Genomic DNA, 16967 nt, shown 5'->3' with positions numbered 1-16967 from the left:
TCAAGTGCCATAGAGTCATGTGAGATGACTAGTCGATCACATAGGCGGAATGTTAGGAACACTTTGTCGGGCAGTGACCGCTTATAGAGTTCGGCAAATTTATATAGCCTGGTCGTGGCGAGAGCTACTATAGTATTCTAATGAGTCAATTCTTTTGACTAAAGACTGTTCGCCTAAGATGGCACAAGTTTCGATTAACTTTGATTTGTGTTACTACGACCTTCGTAAATGGGGTCAAATGGGCATATTTTGGGTTATGATGGCTGTGGCTAGTCGAAGGGAATAAGTGCGATAGGAATTGTCCACCCCTTGTCGGGGTTAAAACAATATCTCAGGGCCACTCGAGGAGTAATGAATCGGAAATACGTGGCCACGCTCGGAAGGTATCCGAGTGGATAAATCCGGTCAAATAGTTATTCTCCAGATCGAGGAAACCACTCTCGATATGATCACTTGCAAGTACGACCTGAAAGACACCTTGCATTGAGTGGGAGATAGTAATAGGACAAGAGAATTGGTGACGCACACTTGTCAAGGACAAGTGGGAGATTGTTGTGAAATGTGTCCTCAACAATAGTGCGATCACATGATTTAAATATCATTATTAAATCTCATTACAAGAATACGGAAGGGATGATACATATATATATATATAGTCAACTGGTCCACACATATCGGTAATGATTGGCTGGCTAGAGTTTGACATTACTGTCGTGCGACGGTGGTGATCAGTTGATCCCTTGAGGTCACACCTAAAGGACGATTCCCTTAATTGAAAAGGTTAATTAATTGTATACCGTCTGAGATTAATTAATTCCTTAAAATTGAACAAATTATTATAAAAGAGAGAATAATGACATCTTATTATAATGTGATTAAATGAGATTTCATTTAGTAATTTAAGAAGTTATATTACTAAAATTAATCGGTGTTTGCGAAACACGCGAGATGAGAATGATAAGTTAGTTATAATTACAAGATATTGTGAATTATACTAACTAGTAATTAAATGACCATTTTATGAGAAAGTAATTTTATATTACTAGTCAATTTGTTAAATATGATTTATTTAATTTATAAATGATATTTAATTTGTTAAATATGCATTTTAAATTAAAACAAGACATAAGACATGTCACATGTCACATGACATACAATTGTACAATTGACAAAAATAAAATGGACTCAATATTACAAGGAAAACCGTTTTATATGTAGTGAGTGGGTGTTGATGGTTTTTGTTATTTAAATAATAAAATAAACATCATGATAACACCTACTACTAGCTAGCTTTTCTTGTGAAGAACAAAAGCAAATTGGGAAGAAAAATTTGTCTACTCTATGCCCTCCCAACCGGTTTTCCATACACAACATTAGAGAGAAAATTTTCTCTAATTAATTTATTCTCACTTTTTATGAAAAACCTCCCTTCTCTCTCTTGTTCTTCACAAAACTCATTTTTGTGAATCTAATTTGTTTAAATCAAACACTAATAATACTAAAAGTAGTATATGAGTATTAGTAATAGATTTTAAGGTAAACCACAATATAAACATCTAGTACATGTTAGTTTGTGGGATTAAGGGATAGTTTTGGGTGCAACTAATTGGAGGGCTTCTAATTTGAAGTCAAGTATGTTCATCCATTAATGGAAAGCTCAAGAACTAACAAGAAGGAGATCTTGTTGGTGCCCAATATGACCGAAATTACTATGGTGAGAAAATGTTTTCTTATCTTCTTTTATTAAAGTTTGCATGCATAAAATCCACCTTTAATTTTATGACAAATTAATTTTACATATATGAGTATGTTAGTATGTATATGAATCTACATTTCCTTCAATACCAAGGTGCCTTACCAAGACCACCTAGTACATGAGAATGCTACCATCTCGGTTACCCGAGGCATAGTAATCAAAAGTGACCATCAAGAAATGTACTTTAAGTAAATAAGTTTAATGCGATTACATCAAATCCAAAACTAAAAAAGAAAAGTACAATTGTTCCAAAAAAAACAAAATCCAACTAAAACAAATGTGTCATGACAAAACAGCGGAAGACTACGACTCTGACTCATGGTGACTCCATCCCCAGCTGAACCCGCGCATATCCGAGAGATACCTGCTAAACAACTGCTCACCATCCCCGAATGCATCACCACTGTTTTCAAAACATTTAAACGAGGTCAGTTACTGCATAAACAATATAAGACAAAACAACAAACAGTTACACAATCACAGTCCTCCAACACCGTCACATTACCAATCATCTGACTACACACTAAAGTGTGTAGCCATGCTAGAATATCCATCACAATAGATATTTCACACCGCGAGTGGGGGACCGCAGCTGTTCCCACATAAGCCCTACTCATCTCCATCGAGCGAATAACCCATGTCCATTAATGTACACATCTCCCTTGTGACGGGACCCACAAGGGGCAAATCAAGGGCGTGAAGCCACTCCCGCAAGTGACTCCACTCAGCCGAGGGTGCACCTCGCGAACCAAAGACAAACAACAACCAACCACATTACCAATGTAAACAATGCCAAAAACCAATTACGATATAATCAACATGTCAATCAATCAAACAACCATCTTATAACATTTACACAATTACTGAGTAGGGAAACCGTACCAGAAATGAAATCACCAACTATCAATCACAAGCAGCGGATGAAAAGACTTCATCTACGAAATCACCTCCTATAATCAAATAATCATATAATTACAATCTATAACATCAACAATCCCAATAACCCCCAAATCACCCAATTAGGGTTTAACCAATATTAATCAAATGACATAAAAAACAGTACCAAGATATTACTCACAATACGACGATCACAACGGTATAAAAACTCTTAAATCCGACAACCCTAGCCCTTTGATTTGATAGCAATGCAAGAAGAGAAACTGACGTCGTTTGTTTTCCTTTTATAAAAGTTTAAAAGTAAGATAAAAGTAAAAAGAACTGACAAAAATACTTTATATATATCTCTTCACGCGTTACTATCAAACCCGGCCGAAAGCTCGTATAACCCGACCTACTCGATCGAGTAACAAAGGTACTCAATCAAGTACCGCCTACTTGATCGAGTTGCCCTTACTCGATCGAGTATCCATCAAGCAGAACGTACTCCAGAATGCAAAACTAACTTACTCGAAAGAGTAAGCCCTACTCGATAGAGTACCCAACAGCACAAAAATCTGAGGTATTACAATAACTCTCTTGCAAAAGCATTCAGGATGGCTAGAGATAGGTTTGCCTCCACTGGGTGCAAAAATATCAAGCTCAGATTAATCGGAAGAAGAGCGAAAGATGGAAGAACATACAACCTCCCTACTACATCTAAAGTGGCTGCTCTTATAGTCGGAGATATCGGATGTGCACCTGATGAGAGAGATATTGTTGTCCAAACACAGACGGTCTCACTTCAGAGGATAAAAGAATTGTATCCGTCCTATCTTGCACTTCAATATCCTTTGCTCTTTCCTTACGGTGAGGATGGATACTCATATGATATTCTTCATTCAGATGCTTATGAAGCCAATAACAAGAAGTGATTCATGCTTACAATGCTTGAATTCTTTGCCTTTATTATTATGGAAAGAAACGTTGAAAGTGGTTGCACTTTATTAGTTGCAAGGAGGTTATTCCAACAATTTTTAGTCGATGCTTGCCCAATGATTGAGACTGAGAGGCTAAATTTCATTCGTCGAAATCAAAAAGTTCTTCGGGCAGACAAGTATATAACCTTAAGGGAATCGGTTGCTAATGGACACACAAACCCCTCTACTAGAGGGCATCGTATTGTGCTACTGATACATTATCTAGTGTAGAAACCGAATTGAGTTTGGACTTAGAGTATGTACTAGGTATGAGTTTAAGGGAGCATGATACGGGTTTGATTCTCGGGTCAATAATAAGTCGGTACAAGGGTGGTGTTGGAGCTCTGTTCATTGAAGGACGTGTTAGAGGAGTCGAGTTCGATTAGGACTCGACTAATTATTAGTTGTGGTTATTATAAGTATTATTTTTAATTATTATTAGGATAAATAAAGGGCAATTGTTATGCCTATAGGAGTTTATAGCTGGTCAAATAAAGAAGTCGGGTCAAACTAGTTGTCCTACTTCCGTCAAATTATATCTTAGCTTTGTTATAAATAGGAGGTTGTACGTTTGATTTTTGGCATTGAATCATTAATAAGAATTTCAGAAAACGATCAAAGTTTTGATCAAACTTTCGGCTTGAGAACGTACTTCCAGTCTCAATTCAATACTAAATAGGTCTTTAGTATTGGGCACCATTGAACCAAATTCTCGGCGGAATTCGTTTCAAATATCGTTATTGTTCGTTATTATTACTGCTGTTTGGTGCGTGACAATCTGTCTCGCATCGGTTCTTATTATTTAAACCGGTTTACTTTCGCTTGCATATCATTAGTGGTATCAGAGCTTCAGCTCTTGATCCTTTATCGGTATGGATTTTAACGATCCTGAATTTATGAATAGCCTCCGCAGAGCGTTGGAAAATATTCCTGAGATCAATCCACGTTGGCAGCCAAGGTGTGGAGAACCACCGCGTCTAGTGGACGAATTTAAGATTAAAGAGTTGCCAAAGTTTGAAGGAGGCACGGAACCGGAGGATTACCGAGAAAGGGAGAGGAAGATCGAACGTATGTTCGAATTTAAAGATCTGTCTGATGAAAAGAGTTGCAAGTATGCCATCTTGAAGTTAAGTAAAGACGCTTCATTATGGTAGGAGAACCTGAAATCCGAACGTGCACGGGAAGGCAATGAAAAAATCGAGTCTTGGGAAGCTCTCAAGCAAAAATTGAGGAAGCGATATGTGCCTAAAACACATAAATTGGAGTTGTATCGTAAGGTTGCAGAGTTGATACAAGGGACCAGGAGTGTGGCTGAATACATTGCAGAGTTTGAACGACTAAATTTGATCTGCGGAATCGAGGAGAAAGAAGAACAGAAGATGGCTCGATTTTGTAGGGGATTGAACCAAAATATAGCAAAGGTTGTCGACTTACAGCCCTATGCATCATTCGACATGTTATCTAACCTGTGTTTGAAGATAGAAGGACATTCGAAGGCAGAGGGGCAGCAAAGGAATAATCGATCGACGATTAACAACTATTCCAAGCCTTGCACTTGGTCCAAACTCGAGGTTTCCAAAGCTTCGGGAGCAAGTTCGAGCACACCCTTGAAGTCAATTACCGTTCAAAATAATCCTATAGAAGGTAAGGTAATGGTCGATCCAACAAAACAAAGCTTGTCTAAAGTCCGGTGTATCAAATGTCAGGGATTCGGTCACTTCCAAAGTGCCTGTCCTAATAAGAGGAACGTCACATTAAGGGAAGCAATTAATATTCAAGATGAGCTGAATGCTACAGCGGTTGATGAGGAAGGGTTTTTTTATACATATGAAGAAGGAAACGAGGAGGAGGAGTTCATATCATATGATGCTCCTATTTATGACACCACTTTAGTGTTGCGCCGTACTTTAAAGGCATTATCAGAACTTGGTAAAACCGAGCAAAGAGAGAAAATTCTTCATACCAAGTGTCAGGTTGGTGATAAATGGTACAGCGTAATTATTGACGGCGGAAGTTGTACTAATTTTGCTTCTTCCAAGATGGTGGATAAATTATCTTTGGTTACTACGGCCCATCCCAGATCATACAATTTACATTGGCTCGATGACGATAACAAGGTGAAAGTTACAAAGCAGGTTCGGGTTGGGTTTGCTATGGGGCCCTACCAAGACGAAGTGCTATACGATGTCATCCTAATGGATGCATGCCACATCCTATTAGGTCGTCCCTGGCAATTCGATAGGGATGTAGTTCATAAGGGTAGGAGTAATGAGTATGGGCTATCTACAAATGGGCGAAAAGTTGTGCTAAAGCCTATGACTCCAGAAGCTATTCGGACCATGCATTCTAGTCGGGTTAAGAAACCAAACTTGGCCGTGTTCGCTAGAGGACGTGAGGTGGAGCAGCAACTAAACAGAGGTGAGCTATTATATGTATTAATTGCAAATGATTTTTCACTGGTGCAAGGGAAGCTCATGGATGGACGTTTGGATGTGTTGCTACAAGAATTTGCAGATGTTTTTCCCGATGATTTGCCGCCAGGTTTACCTCTATTACAAGGAATATAGCACCAAATTGATTTAGTCCCGGGTGCACCGCTGCCAAATAGGGCTGCTTACCGCAGCAATCCAGAAGAAACAAAAGAAATGCAGAGGCAGATTGATGAATTAATGGGTCGTGGTTATGTACGAGAAAGCTTGAGTCCGTGTGCAATTCCGACTTTGTTAGTTCCAAAGAAAGACGGGTCTTAGAGGATGTGTATAGACAGCCGTGCAGTTAATAATATTACTATAAAATATCGGTTTCCAATTCCGCATCTAGACGATATGCTCGACGAGTTACACGGTTCTGTTGTCTTCCCCAAAATCGATCTTAGGAGCGGATATCATCAAATATGAATGGACGAGTGAAAGACTGCGTTCAAGACAAAACATGGGTTATAAGAATGGCTGGTCATGCCATTTGGGCTTACTAATGCTCCCAGTACTTTTATGCGATTGATGAACGAGGTTTTAAAGCCATTTCTCGGGCACTTTGTAGTCGTTTAATTGGATGATATTTTGGTATACAGTAAGAGTGTTAACGAGCACTTGGCCCATCTTAGGCAAGTATTCAAGACATTAAGAAAGCAGCAATTATATGGTAAAATCAAAAAGTGTGCATTTTTGGTAGAGGAAGTCATATTTTTGGGTTATATCGTGTCGGGGAGAGGTGTATCTGTGGATCATTCCAAGGTGGAGGCCATTCGTTCTTGTCCTAAACCGAGTACCGTTTTAGAGGTTCGTTCTTTTCATGGTTTAGCTTCTTTTTACAGACGTTTTATTCGGGACTTTAGTTCCATTATGTGTCCTGTTACGGAGTGCTAAAAAAAGGAGTTTTTAGTTGGACTTAAGAGGCTAACAAGGCTTTTGAAATAATTAAACTGAAATTGTGCGAGGCACATGTGCTTGCTTTACCCGATTTTTCTCAGCCTTTTGAGGTAGAATGTGATGCTAGTGGGGTTGGAATAGGGGTTGTGTTATTACAAGCTAAACGACCTATTGCTTATTTTTCAGAAAAATTAATTGGTGCAAGGTGTAATTATTCAACATAAGATAAGGAGTTTTACGCGATCGCTAGAGCTCTTGATCATTGGAGCCATTACCTTCGTCCTAGTCATTTCATATTACATTCCGATCATTAAACTCTAAAATATATCCACGGGCAGCAGAAATTGAACCCAAGTCATGCCAAATGGTTCGAATTTCTCCAATCATTCCACTTTTCTTCAAGATATAAAGAGGGTAAGTGTAACGTGGTGGCAAATGCACTATTACGGTGCCATTCTTTGCTTACAACACTCGAAGTTTGACTGCTGGATTTTGAGACGTTGAAGGATTATTATCAGGAGGATGGAGATTTTTGGGGGAGTTTATGCAGAATGTTGATCAGGTGTGGTTCAAGATTATATGATACAGGATGGATTTCTTTTTAAGGGAAATAAATTGTGTGTGCCTAAACATCCCACTCGGGAGTTGCTGGTTCGTGAGGCACATGGCGGTGGCCTGGCCGGTCATTTAGGGGTATAAAAAACACTCGATATTTTACGAGAACATTTCAGGTGGCCGCGAATGCAGGGTGACGTCCAAGCTATTGTTGTTCGCTGTGTTACGTGCCGACTTGCTAAGAGTATGTTCAAGCCAGGAGAATACACTCCATTATCGGTTCCTTCACGGCCATGGGAAGACGTGTCAATGGATTTTATTATTGCTTTGCCGCGCACATAACTAGGCAAGGATGCAATAATGGTGGTTGTGGATCAGTTTTCTAAAATGGCACATTTCTTAGCTTGCCATAAAACCGATGATGCTAGGAGCAGCTGATTTGTATTATCTTGAGATTGTTAGACTACACGGTATACCAAGGACGATTGTGTCTGATAACGATGTCAAATTTTTGAGTTATTTCTGGAATACATTTTGGAGGAAGGTTAGTACTAAATTGTTGTTTAGCACGTCACACCATCCTCAAACGGACGGTCAGACCGAAGTAACAAATCGTATTTTATGCACAATTTTATGGGGTTTAGTGAGTAAGACGCGGAAGGATTGGGAGTTAAAGTTAACTCATGCCGAATTTACTTATAACAGATCTCCTATCTTTGCTACTGGTCACTCTCCATTCGAGGTGGTTTATGGTGTGAATCCGTATTTACCAATTGAGTTACTTCCAATGCTAAGGGATGAGTTGGTGCGTGATGATGCTGCTGCTAAATTGGAGTCAATGCGCAGATTGCATAAACAGGTGAAGGCTAGAATCGAGAAGGTAAATGAGGCATATAAGAGGCGTTCAAATAAACACCGCAAACCACGGGTTTATGCTCCCGGAGATTTGGTTTGGCTGCACTTGCGGAGTGAGCGATTTCCGAGTAAAAGGAAAAAATAAATTGATGCCGAGAGTGGAGGGTCCTTATAAAGTAATTAGCCGGATCAATGACAACGCTTATAAGATTGAGCAACCAGGTGATTACGGAGTTCATGCGACTTTCAACGTGGGGGACTTGGCACCTTACATCGATGATGATGACGGCATTTCGGAATTGAGGGAAATTCCTTTTAAAGGAGGAGGAGATGATACATTATCTAGTGGAGAAACCGAATTGAGTTTGGACTTAGAGGATGTACCAAGTATGAGTTTAAGGGGGCAGGATACGTGTTCGATTCTCGGGTCAATAATAAGTGGGTACAAGGGTGGTGTTAGAGCTCTGTTCATTGATTGAAGGACGGGTTAGAGGACTCGAGTTCGATTAGGACTCGACTAATTATTAGTTGTGGTTGTTATAATTATTATCTTTAATTATTATTAGGATAAATAAAGGGCAATTGTTATGCCTCTAGGAGTTTATAGCTGGTCAAATAAAGAATTTGGGTCAAACTAGTTGTCCTACTTCCATCAAGTTATATCTTAGCTTTATTATAAATAGGAGGTTGTACGTTTGATTTTTGGCATTGAATCATTAATAAGAATTTCAGAAAACGATCAAATTTTTGATTAAATCTTCCGGCTTGAGAACGTACTTCAAGTCTCCAATCAATACTAAATAGGTCTTTAGTATTGGGCAACATTGAACCGAATTCTCGGCGGAATTCGTTTCAAATATCGTTACTGTTTGTTATTGTTCGTTATTATTACTGTTGTTTGGTGCCTGACAATCTGTCTCACATCGGTTCTTATTGTTTAAACCGGTTTACTTTAGCTTGCGTATCAGCTACCTTCATCTTTTACTAGGGGTGCTAGATACATGATTCAGTACTACCAAGACGTTATGGCCACTAGTAGGGAATTTGGTTATCCCGATTTTTTTATAACATTCACTTGCAACCCAAAATGGCCAGAAGACACTAGGTACGCTAAGAGAATTGGTGTGCGACCAGAAGATAGACCAGATATCCTTTGTAGAGTGTTTAAGATCAAGCTTGATCGACTAGTAAAAGATTTGAAAAAGGGAAAGTTGTTCGGACGCGTACAGTCAGGTTAGCATCTAATGAAAACAACTTAACTTTTTAAAAAATTATTTGCTAATAGTTTTTGAACTAATAGTAAACACCAAAAAAATTATTGAAATTATGTTGGTAAGCTATGTAATGGTAAATTAACAATTTTCTTCATTTCATGCAGTTATGTATACAGTATAATTTCAAAAGCGTTGTTTGCCCTCATGTTCACATATTATTGTTCTTGCACCGAGAAGATAAGTTCTCTAATGCTGATCATATTGATAAAATCATATCTGCCGAGATACCTCACAGAGAAAAAAATCCGCAAATGTACCAAGTTGTAACAGAGCTTAAGCTACCTAGACCATGTGGAGCTGGTAGCAACACATCCCCGTGTATGGAACATGGAAAATGCTCAAAGCATTTTCCAAAAAAAATGTTAAAAACACAACTGTCGATGAGTCAGGTTATCCAGTGTACAGAAGAAGAGACGACGATGTAAAGGTTGTCAAAGGTGAGGTTGAACTTGACAATAGATATGTAGTTCCATACAACCCAAAGTTGCTCTAAAAATATCATACACACATCAATGTCGAATGGTGCTATCAATCTCGATCAACCAAGTATTTATTTAAATATATAAATAAGGGATATGATCGGGTTACCGCATCAGTCTCAGCTGATGATACTGATGAACAAGATGAAATCAAGATGTATTATGATTGTTGATATGTCTTTTGAGTTTGATATACATTATAGAACACCATCAGTAGAAAGATTAAATTTCCATCTTCCCAGAGAATAAAGTGTGGTATACAACGAGTATGTATCACTTGATGTTGTGTTGGACAAGCGGACTATTGATGAAACAATGTTTCTCCCTTGGATGGAGTGCAACAAAACCAATGATTAGGCTAGAAAATTGACTTATGCTGATTTCCCAAAAAAAATTGTTTGGAATAGGGAATTCCATGAGTGGACTCCCCGTCAAAAAGGTTATACCATTGATAAGATTTATCATGCTTCTCCGGGTTCACGTGAAAAGTATTATTTGAGAACTTTACTAAACCATGTAAGAGGTCCAAAATTTTACGAGGATATCCGAACTCTTGATAAGGTCATTTACCCCACTTTTAAGGAAGCGTGTTATATGCGAGGATTACTTGACGATGATAATGAGTACATTGATGGCATAAAGGAGGCAAGTCAGTGGGGAACGGCATATTATCTTAGAAACCTATTTGCAATGCTATTAATATCCGCAGCATATCAAGACCAGAAGAAGTGTTGGAACAAACATGGGACCTTTTGCACGACGACATTCTACATAAGCAGCGAAGATTTTTCCGAATTCCAGGTAATATTTCAGTTATGATATAAAACTATCACATCATAATGATCTTTTTAGAATAAATTTTGTAGTTATTTATAATTCCTATTTGAGTTATTCTTACATTTGATGTATTACTCTTATTAGATTTGCATCTTAGTGATGAAGAAATAAGGAATTACGCCTTGGTTGTAATTGAGACTATCCTACAGAAAAATGGAAGGAGCCTCCAAACGTTTTCATCAATGAATGTCCCGGATGAAATGCTGATGAGAGATAGTGGTAATAGGCTGCTGGCAGAAGAACTGTCATATGACAGAGCTAAATTAGCCGAAGAACACGCGACTCTCCTTCCATGCCTAACAGATGAACAAAGAACGGTGTATGACGATATCATGACCGCCATTAACGATGGAAAAGGAGGTATTTTCTTTCTTTATGGTTGTGGAGGTACTGGGAAAACATTTTTATAGAGGACCTTATGTTCTGCTATTCGCTCCATAGGCGAGATTCTTCTCCCGGTTGCGTCAAGTGGTATTGCTTCATTACTACTACCAAACAAAAGTACTGCACACTTCAGGTTTGGCATTCCTCTTAATCCTACCGAGGATTCATTTTGCAATGGTATCACACCCGATTCTGATCTAACCAGACTACTTATAAAGACCAAACTTATAATTTGGGATGAAGCTCCCATGACTCAGAAATATTGTTTTGAAGCACTGGACAGGAGTTTAAGAGATGTTATGCGTTTCTCTGATACTGAGTATGCAGACAAACCATTTGGTGGTAAGGTGGTCATTTTTTAAGGTGACTTTCGACAGATTTTGCCAGTCGTACCCAAAGGTAGTAGACAAGATATTGTGGGCGCTGCAATTAACTCATCCTATCTATAGCATTCATGCAAGATTTTAAAACTCACAAAAAACATGCGACTTCAATCGGAAAGCTCAAGTTCCAATGCAAATGAGGTAAAAGAATTTTCAGGTTGGCTCTTGAAAGTTGGGGATGGAAATGTTGGGGAGCCTAACGACGGTGAAGCTACTATACCAATTGACGATGACCTGCTGATAAAGGATACATGCAATTCTGTCGAGGCAATTGTCGAGAACACTTATCCTCTCATCCATGAAAACATGTGGGAACCTAAGTAAGTCCAAGAGAGGGCAATTCTAGCTCCTACAAATGAAATTGTCAAGAAGGTTAATGAACATGTGCTATCATTGGTGCCCGGAGACGTGAGAGAGAACTTGAGTTCAGATAGTATAAGCAAAGCTGAAAATGTGGGTAATTACGGAGATGTATACTCAACAGAGTTCCTGAACTCTATAAGATGCTCTGGTCTCTCAAATCATCAATTAACGTTGAAGATAGGTGCACCAATAATGCTCATGAGAAACCTTGATCAGGCTGCTGGTTTGTGCAATGGTACCAGATTATTGGTAAAACGACTAGGAGACCACGTCATTCAAGCCACCATTATATCTGGGAAAAACATTGGAGAGAAGGTTCTAGTTCCTAGGATTATTTTAAAAGCCCGTCAGATAGCAATACGTTACCCATCAAATTCCAGCGGAGACAATTTCCAGTTATGGTGTGTTATGCAATGACTATAAACAAGAGACAAGGCAAGTCACTTTCACATGTGGGTTTGTATCTACCGAGGCCTGTTTTTAGTCATGGTCAACTTTATGTCGCTACGGTCACAAGCAAAAGAGGACTGAAAATTTTGATATGTGACCAAGACCGTCGTACACATAACACTACTGAAAATGTAGTGTACAAAGAAGCGTTTCGGAATTTATAGGGTCATCGAAGATGAAACGTGTAATCGAATAATAATTCTACTTTAGACTTTTAATTCCTATTCCTAACTTAAATTTCGTTTTAATTTGACACGATTGGATTTTTAGTAGTAGAAACTATCTATTATAAGTTATCATGAAGTATGTGTTCTTTTGTGTTCACTTAAGAGTTTTTGCAATACAGACCACAATTACTTTTTCGATCTCTATGAATGCCAAGTCATAGCCAGTATACACAAACAAGCACTATTAATAAAATTACTTAGCATATATAATCAATCAATCAATGTATATATATAAAAGAAGCTTTTTTCAAAGCACGTAGTAGTCTCCAATAATTTCAACACTTGAAAAATCTAAAAATAAGTTTATAAAATAGTAAAAAGTATTAAGATGATAATAATAATAATACATAGGCAAGGTATTTGATTAAGACTAAAACTACTCCATCTTTAGCATATATAAACTTCATATCATGCATTGTATTCTATACCAAAAATTTCCACGTTTAATTTTGCATTGTTGATTGTTGATTATTAGAGAATTTTATTATTACTTTTATCTATTATCTATTTTGAGGATTATTTTTTAGTTTTTCTATATTTATAATTGATGAAGTTGTTTTAAATTACGCACGATTCTTTGATGTATATATATTAAGTGTTTTTTTTTTTTTGCAGGATGTACATGCTCAACGTTATATCCTATGGAGCGAAGTATCATGGTATATATTAGTTTTTCCTTTGTTTATTACTTTGTATATGAAATTATTTTGGGTTAGCAGTTTATTATCTGTTGTTTTTGTTCTACTCAATATTTATTAAATTATTTGGTAAATGAAACCCTAACAGTGATTCTTGATATAAATACAATTGCGAATAAGCTTATTTTATTGATTTCATTGTTGTCGATTTTTTTTGTTTACGCACAACACTCCTTAGGTTTGTACAACTATAATTTTCAAGAATTTGTATGATATAACTCATACTTACTAATCACCTCTATTTCTTAAAACAAAAAAAAGGGGTAATAGTGGTAGTCTACCATCAAACATAGCAAATTTAGAAAAGGGACTATTATCATTGGAATAAATTTCAAGGAAAGGGGGACAATAATAAAAGTGAGACGGAGGGTGTACTATTTTATTGTGGAACATGCTTACAAGTTCATCAAATGTTGTAGAACTTAGAGACTTGACGGACAATTCATACCACAATTTTAATTTGGACAATCAATATAAACGAGGATACATATAGATGCAGTTTTACTTTAAAAACGTATGGTTAGCATCATATGACGGCAATATAAAACTAGGGGTCGGATGGCGTAGAATAAATTCTAGCCTCATGGTTGAGCAAGATGAATTTTATACTAACACAAACTGTGGACAAAATACGAGATCTTTTATTACTCAAAAGCAAAAATTAAGTTAAGAAATTCTATTACTTTTGAAGATGGATGGGAAAATAGCATCGGAGATTGATAGACAAAATTATTATTCTAATTACAAAAGTGCTAAAGTTTTAAGAACCTTTTTCAAATCGTACCCCAACTAAACAAACAGAACCCTCCAAAAATTACAAAGGACGACTATTTTTTCTATGTGACTATTCAAAATCTCATATTTAATATAATTGATACACTAATTTATAATTATCTAACTCCATTGCACCTAATATTATTATTGTTATTACTCCCCATCTCCGGATCAAACCAAACCAATACAAATAAGGGTGTTATTCTAACTCCACAAAATACAGATATATGGTATTAGACTTAATTTCAATCCATTTCGATTAGTTGAACTAAATGACCCTACTGAAGTCACTAATTATTCCACACAAAAAAAACACAAATTTTTCAGATGCAAAAAGTTCTATTTTTTACCGGGCTAACTTAAAAATAAAACACTATTTAGTTATCCGTGCAACACACGGGCATGAAATTTAGTAAATAATAAAAATTTAGTAGAACTAAGGATAAATGGCAAAATACTACCTATTATAGTTGATATTTTTCAAAATACTACATATTATATTTAGATTTGTGAGTGGTCAAGAGGGGTAAAATGGGTATACCAAAGTAATGTATGAGTTTTTGATTATTTTACACTAAGAGCAAGTTCAATGGTAAGCAACAATCTTCTAGCTTGACAAATCCACATCATCTCCTAAGCTACAATTCTTCTAAGCTACTAAATTATTCCAATGGTTTAGCTACATTTATATTAGCATGATAATATAAATCAAATAATAAGAATAAATCAAAAATTATTGGAGCTAATTTTCTATTGGTTGCTTGGTAATTGTGGGCCCGTATAGTGAAGTAGCAATTAACGGCTTTCTTAGCTTAAGCCAACCATTCTAAATAGTCATCTCCCGATGGTGAAGAACTAAAGCTTGCGATTTTAAGAATTTGACAGTCCTGCCTACACCATCGACTTGAACTTAACTAAGCTCTAATTTAGGCTACTAGGTAGCAACTTAGAAATAATTGTAACTTTGTAGGTAGTACTTGACAAAGAAAAGTATAATATGTAGTATTTTGAAAAAAATTAACTATAATGGGTAGTATTTTGAAATTTGGCCAACTAAGTAATGATAAGTGAATATTAATATAAGTTAACCATCATTAAACGTAGCAAGTAGATTCAAGCATGAAGAAACAACTTAATTCCATTTTATACTTCAATTATAGAATGAAGAGACCACATGTAAATTAAGTAAAATAAAAAATGGGCATTAAAATACTTTAATACTGTATAAATCATGACAACAAGATTAGAACGATTCTTTCATCATAACCATATTTGATGTCATCTTTACTCATTATCTGTAAACACGAATTATAAAATTACAAATCCATTGCTAAAATTCTGGAAGATAGATTAATCACATATCTAAATTAATCAAGTTAAATGTAGCCTAGATTATTCACATAGTAAAAAGAAAACCCAACCAACAGTCCGATTATTCACATACATATATATAAAGGCAATTAAATAACTTGAAGTAATTTTACCTGGCACATTGGATACGACGGACCATCTGTAACTGAATCAGATCCTTGATCTTCATCATTCTACTCACGTACGTAGGATTTTGGTGTTGTATGAATTATGCACGGAGAATAAAGCAGATGCTTTAGCATCTCCTTAACAATAGATAGTATCTAAACACACAACAAACACATATATTTACATAAATGGTGAATCTTACTTTTTTTCAATGAACTTAGATCATAGAAACTCAGATTTGAGATTGTTTGTAGATGAACACAATTTTTTTTTTAAATTAGGGAGAATGTTTGCTATTTGTTTGCTTTGATTGAAGAAAGTTTACTTTGGGAAAAACAAATATATTCTTTTGTTGTAAATTTTGGGATCTGGATAATTTTTCTTTGTTTTGTAATTGTAATTAATAAATATCTAAATGAATCTGTTAGCATAAATAAATTTCAAAGTTGTATCAGATTTGGATGAATCTGGGTTTTGCATTGCGAGTATATGTTGTGGGAATTGACTCAATTGGCTGTGGAGGAAACTGAACCGTCATAGATTCAATTAGGTTCATTATGAATATATTCAGAATCGTTGGTACATGTTCATAAGATACAAACATTAGAAAATGCTAATAAGCTGGAGATAGAGAAATTAAGGCTGTTAATGTTGGGAAAGAAGAAGAGGAAGATGAAGATACAAGGAGAATGGTGGGACCTAGGCGAACTTTTACCTGCTGCAATAGGTTAACAAAAGATTAAGGGTGTTGCTCATTCATGTACATGATTTACTCAATCATGTACATAATTTATCATTTTACCCTCCTTATTTTAACACCCACTTTTTCAATTTTCTACCAATTTCGCTTTTCCCTTTCAACTTCCTCTCTCTATCTCCCAATCACCACATTTAGATATAAATGTTTGATTCCGAGACCAAAAATTATTTGGCACCGTGGTCTCCATGCTACGACTTCACTAACTGCAATAATGATGGTTTCTGGTGGTCAAAAATTCCAGACAAGGGTCACGTGAAGGGTAAATATGATTTCCAAGTTAGAAATGGATTCATGATTCATTGCTTTATTTATAAATTAGATCTTAGATTGAATTTCTATGATGATTACATAGCTTCTAATCCTAATTTTATGAAAAAATTCTCTCTTGGGGATCTTATGAATGGTTCCGCAACTAAAACAACGACAATGGTGTAGAGTTTGCTGATGGTGGACGAGACCAGGTTGCTAA

At 36.4% G+C, this 16967-nt stretch overlaps 1 long non-coding RNA gene across 1 annotated transcript; it reads right to left on the bottom strand.

The window, feature by feature from the left end:
• Positions 1–1928: 1928 nt before the first annotated feature.
• On the bottom strand, positions 1929–16523 carry LOC141626578 (uncharacterized). The gene is made up of 3 exons (XR_012536165.1): positions 15744–16523; positions 2639–2706; positions 1929–2159 (listed from the first exon to the last, which is right to left on the bottom strand). It is a non-coding gene; the product is annotated as an uncharacterized LOC141626578 (long non-coding RNA).
• Positions 16524–16967: the final 444 nt, after the last annotated feature.

Source organism: Silene latifolia, chromosome Y (assembly GCF_048544455.1).
Source record: "Silene latifolia isolate original U9 population chromosome Y, ASM4854445v1, whole genome shotgun sequence".
Lineage (NCBI taxonomy): Eukaryota > Viridiplantae > Streptophyta > Magnoliopsida > Caryophyllales > Caryophyllaceae > Silene > Silene latifolia.
This window is presented reverse-complemented; position numbering and strand designations above follow the sequence as displayed.